The following is a 6466-nucleotide window of genomic DNA, read 5'->3' on the forward strand; positions in this document are numbered from 1 at the left end:
TGTTCTATCTTTAAACGGTACCGAAAAAATGGAAATACGGAAACGGAATGCATACGGAGTACATTCATTTTTTTTTTGCGGAGCCATTAAAATGAATGGTTCCGTATACGGACCGTATACGGAACGCAAAAATCTGCCAGTAAACGGGTAAAAAAACGGTTGTGTGCAGGAGGCCTAACAATGAATATTTATTATGGGTTACCTTACTTAAATTAACACCAGAATCAATTATAGTAAATAATTATAAATACTTCTCCAATAAATAATAAATTCAATAATCCATAAGCATAATCAATTAATTAGAACTACATCCACCCAGCTACACTGAGTGATTCCGCCCCACTAAGGCCCCATGCACACGGCCGTGCCATTTTTTGCGGTCTGCAAACCGCTGTTCCGCAAAAAACGCAAAGCGCGGACAAGAATAGGACATGTTATATTTTTTTAACGGGGCCGCGGAATGGAGCCACGGATGCGGACAGCAACACGGAGTGCTGTCCGCATCTTTTGTGAATGGGTCCCCACATCCGAGCCGCCAAAACGGCGGCTCGGATGCGGATCCAAACAACGGCCGTGTGCATAAGGCCTAACTCAGAAAAGCGACAAAAAACTATATATATTTTTTTTAAGTGGGGGAGGGCGGGGGCGACGCTCCTCTTCTTTCTTCAGACTGGCCTCGAACCACTGGAGCACCTGAAACATAAATATAAAGGGGACAAGATTCCCGCCGCAAGCATGACAACAAATCACAGCTCTGGAATTCTCCCCAGCAACCGTTCTCCACCAATCAGCTTCCAGGATTCTTCAGCCAGCCAACATCTAAGAACTGGAAAAAACCGGTTACCTCAGAACACCTTTACAGGTACCCTATAGTAAAAGAGCGGGAAAAGAGACAGGGGGGGGGGGGGGGGGAACAAGGAGGCACTACCGATATATATATATATATATATATATACACATATATCCCACATATATATATATATATATATACATACACATATACACACCTAAAAACGTACTAATATACACATAACCTACATATATAACATAGGTGCCTGTGCCCCCATGTGTCCCCCAAGCTAAACGCTCTGGGGGACTATTTATTACGATAATTCCGTAATGGCGGCTTCACTGCACTAAGGAAACTATCACAGGGTTATGAATAGCTGCAATGTTCACGTGATCGCACGCTCAGATGTAATATCGCCCTATATTCTGGTCTCTGCCTTTGGGTTTTACTAGTAATCTTACTGATCTGAGGAATATTTACATGAAATCAAATGTATGAGAGTTTCGGATGTAAATTGCTCTTTCTGTCGTTACTTTTTAAGCGATTGGGGAATAATTCATTATGCGGCGCGGAGGGGAGGCGGCCGCACAGACCTCTCCGCACTCCGCATTGGGTTGCTTTGCCACAGGGCTGAAAGAGCTATTGGTGCATTGACTTTACAGGTGTAAAACGGTCCTCTTTTATCACAGTATAATGACTGTCGCTATATAATTCCATTCTCCGGATTTCAGAGTCGCCGTGAACCCAATTCTCCAAACCTCTATTAATTCCTGCACCATAAAAAAAGAAATCCCCTCAATTCTTCCTCTAACAGCTGTTAAAAAGGATCACAAGTAGGACTCAAAGAGACGGCTGCTTTTTTTTTCCCGCTTTTTTGCATACGGCTGTAATAAAATACCAAGAAGATATTTCACTTCTTTAAAGTCAAGCCCCACTTTGGTTAATACTTTGCAGGAAATGTTTGGGAAATTGCTAAATAGTAATAGTAATCAGAATAAGGGCTTGTTCACACGACCGTTGGTTTCCCGTTCCCGTATTGTGGATCCGCAATACACGGGCACCGTTTCGTTGTCATTCCGCATCACGGATGCGGATCCATTCATTTCAATGGGTTTGCAAATCTGGAGATGCGGAACGGAACACTACGGAGTGCTTTCTGGGGTTCCGTTCCGTGCCTCCGCACCGCAAAAAGATAGAACATGCTCTATTTTTTCTATTTCCATTCCTATTCAAGTGAATGGGTCTGCAATCTCCATGCGCCTGCCCCACGGAAGGTGCCTGTGCATTGCGGACCGCAATTTGCGGTTCACAGCACGGGCATGGGCTTCACACGGGGCTCCTGCACACGACCATATGGTTTTGCGGTCCGTATTAAACTGATCCATTTTTTTTTTGTTTCAGTAGTTGTTTCCGTTTGTTCCGCTTCCGTTTGGTTTGCGTTTGTGACCCATTTTTTTTTGCGGATCGCCAACGGAAACAGAAGCATACAATAATGTTTAAACAGTAAGTACTTTAAAAAATTGGGCTGGGCATAACATTTTCAATAGATGGTTCCGCAAAAACGGAACGGCTGTGGTAGACATACGGATGCATTCTGTTTTCTTTTGCGGAACCATTGACTTGAATGGAGCCACGGAACGTGATTTGCGGGCAATAATAGGACATGTTCTATCTTTGAACGGAAATACGGAAACGGAATGCATACGGAGCACCTACCCTTGTTTTTGCGGACCCAGTGAAGTGAATGGTTCAGCATACAGAACGTAAAAAAAAAAGATAGGAAACGGATAAAAATACGGTCGTGTGCAGGAGTGTGTGCCCCGTGCCCATATTGCGGACCGTTAACAGTGGGGTCCACAATATCCAGGCAGTGGCTGTGTTCGCTCTGTATCACGGATGTGGACCCATTGACTTGAATGAGTCCGCTATCCTCAAGATATGGAGCGGAGGCACGGAGCAGAAGCCAACGGAAGCGCTACAAAGCACTTCCGTGGGATTTTGGTCCATGCCTCGCACTACAAAAAAAATAGAACATGTCTTATTTTTTTGCAGTGTGGACCATCTCTTGTGGATCGCGGACCCATTCAAGTCAATGGGTCTGCATCCACAAACGGCATGCACACAGACCGTGCCTGTTCATTGCGGACCACTATTTGCGGTCCACAGCACGGGCACAGGCACATGAGCTCTGAATGACGCCAGCCTGCACATTCTGCATACGAGTGGATTCACACTTGGCAGATTTGGTTGCAGAAATCTCAGCAACTGAAAATCGATTCCCTATTTCTTGGTGGGGTTGTTTTAGAGGCAAACCCATGGATTTCTGCAGATTCCATTTAGATGAATGGGACAGTTGTAGAAACTTCTGCAACAAAATCTGCCACATGTGAATCTACCCTAATGTCCCCGTGTATCCGTAAAGCCATGTGCACACAACAGATTTTCCACATGGAATCTGCGTCCCATTGCTTTCAGTGGGAATCTGCGCTGCCATTTATACAGAAGAAGAATTTTTTTTTCCTGTATGATATCAGAGCCACCATCTTGGCTTGGTTTCCTCATGGAAACCACAGTGGGTGTCCACACGTGGTTTAGCCAAATTAAATGAGGGTCAGCCCCAGATTTTTTCCCACCAAGTATACATCATATTTTCCAACATGCACTCCAATGTGCAGCGGGTGCCATGTGGCCGTGTTGCAGTCGACTGCTGTGCTGTCCTACGAGCCGCAGCGGCCCCAATTAACTAATTAGGACCGCAGTGTTAAGTCGGTCTACATTGTCAATGGCTGCGCGGTAATGTAGGTGCCACGTAACCATTGACAATGCAGTTTTAGGCCTCTTGCACACAAACGTTTCTTTTTTCCGTTTCCGTTCAGTTTTTTTGCATTCCGTATATGGACCGTATACGGCACCATTCATTTCAATGGATCCGCCAAAAAAAACGCAAGGTACTCCGTATGCATTCCGTTTCCGTATTTCCATTCTGTTCAAGGATAGAACATGTCCTATTATTGTCTGCATAACTGACAAGGCTAATATTGTTCCATTAGGGGCCAGCTGTTCCGTTCCGCAAAAAATTTAATGCACACAGACATTGTAACGGATCTCCTGGCACCCCACAGGGCACCTCCGTCAATAGATGCTCCTAGTGCTTCCCGAGGACTCCAAGCACTCCACTTGACACCGTAAGCGCCGCAGACCCCACGAACCGCCGAAGCTTGGTTGAGGTCTCACCGTCTCCTACCCACCCTGGACCTACGACAAGGCTCCAGGCTCCAGTGGGTGAACCTCTCCTAAATCCAGAGAGCAGCTCTTACAAGAGCTAATAGTATAGCCCTCGGAGTATAGCAAATCTTCAGCGTATAGCAATCCCCCAGTGTCGATCGGTTACCCAAACACCAGCCTCAACATGATGAAGGGTAAAACAGGAACTCTTTATTGAACACACATCATTGACTTATATACACATGACATACTGAGGACATGACGTAGCAGCCAATCCTGTACAGTGTAAACACAAAACTAACCCTATTCAACAAACACACTGGCATTGTCTGTGACGCAATTAACAAACACACTGGCATTGTCTTTGCACAATCAACAAAATACAATTACCAACATAATGGGCTAACTTAATCACTCACACATTTTTCCCAAAACACAGAAAACGCCTCAAAACCCCACATATCTCCATAATGTATACATCCATGGATAGCTCTGATCTGGGTGAACAACATATCCAAAATCCACCCAGATCCAAGCAGGGGTTCCCAATTCCATGGAAGTCACATTTGGCCGGCCGCAAGCATGGCTTTCCTGCCCAAAACAGTTCCACAGATTTAAGCTGTGCGGCCGGTCTGTCTTCTCCTTCAAAGTTAGTATGGGCCATAATCCTGAGGCAAGAGGCTGGTAGCCAGGCTTCTCCACCACCCAGTGGCGAGGTTGGTTTCGTCACATCCGTACTTTTTGCGGGTCCGTTTTTTGCGGACCGCAAAATACTGAAAAGCCATATGGTCGTGCAAGAGGCCTTATACAGCTATTTTCTTACAGGCGTTTTTTAAAAATCTCCCATAGAGAAGCCTAAGGACGCCATATTCAGTGCATGCCAAAAACAGCATGCAAAAAATGCTTTGTCCATAGCGAATTTCCTAATTCTCTATAGATTCTAAAGTAACAAAAAATGGCGGAAAACCCCCCGAAAAAAACTATGTGTGAAACCAGCCTAAACTGATTAGATTTTCCAGCAGTCTGTAGTCTGCAATCAGATGACGGAGAGGAGGGAAGGTGCAGACATTTTCGGAATTCCCATTGCAGGCAACAGAAAGCGTTTCTGGCAATACTGTTCCATCTTTCAATCTGCATTGAAACTTCTTTGAGAAATTCACCCAAAAACTGCATTAAAAGTGGTCTTCCAGGGGGGGTGGTCTTCTCAAAGAACATCTGGCAGAACTGAACTGCTCTGGGTGAGGCGGTCTTTTGGAGAGGTTTCATTGTACGCTTATGTGGATGAAAGATTAGGGGAAAGTTTAGCTGTGTCCCATGGCACATTATACAATATACAATAAGGAGGCACAGCCATACGCGCGGCCTCCATCACTTTCCATTGGTGGGATAAGCGTGTATTGAGATGAAAGGAGCCCCCAGCTCCATACTGGTGAATGTGGCGGGACTGTCACTGTACGGCCGCTGACAGCTGATTAACTGGTGATGACTCTCAAAAGCTTTCTTTACATATATTAGAGACGGCTTTGAAAAGTTGAGGGAACCCCCCCACCCGGGTCCTCCACTGGTACGGTGGAAGGGTGAGAGCCATCCCAGAATAGAGGATGGTGTTGTCTCTCTCCGATCCCTCCCCACCCTAGTCCCACTTTTAGAGCATTTTTTTTTTTTTTCACTTGTCGAAATGAGGTTTTTACAGGAGTATCCGAGCCCTGCCAGGACTAGTTGGCACCAGATCCAAAAAGTGCACAAAGGCCCTTCTTTGGGCAGTAGAAGGAAAGGATCACCAGGCGCTCTGCCCTATGCAGCAGCCTTTTTCCAGCCGTGTCTGCAGAATAACAGCTTCATCTTCTCCTCTCCCCACCCTCGTGGGCTGCTTATTCAAGTAGCTTTATGGGTAGAGAAGACATGAAAGTCCTAGAAACAGACCCAAAGACGAAGGTAGAATATTCTGGCCTCATATAGGGTATATTCTGTAAGGCCGCTTGCACCATGAACGTATGTATTTTTGCGGATATACGGATGACGTCCGCGTGCATTCCGTATTTTGCGGAATCGGAACAGCTGGCCCCTAATACGAACAGTCCTATCCTTGTCCGTAACGCGGACATGTTCTATTTTTTTGCGGAACGGAAATACGAACATACGGAAAACAGAATGCACACGGAGTAACTTCCGGAACGGACATGGAATGAATATACGTTCGTGTGCAAGAGGCCTAAGTCCAGAGCAGAGTCGTTCTCCAAGTATCCGCTGTCTGTCCAAGTGTTCTTCTGAACGCGTGTCCTAGAATTTAAATTCTCTGCTTGCTGTTGGTGAATAGGAAGATTCTGGTTTATCTAAAGACTGTTGGGAGCCTCCGATGAGCACTAAATCCATCCGCCATGCTCACCTCCTGGACTATAGGATGGCAGCTCTGAGGGCGGCCGTACACAATGCAGCCTTGGCAATTTCTAG

Source organism: Bufo gargarizans, chromosome 2 (genome assembly GCF_014858855.1).
Source record: "Bufo gargarizans isolate SCDJY-AF-19 chromosome 2, ASM1485885v1, whole genome shotgun sequence".
NCBI classification, from domain to species: domain Eukaryota; kingdom Metazoa; phylum Chordata; class Amphibia; order Anura; family Bufonidae; genus Bufo; species Bufo gargarizans.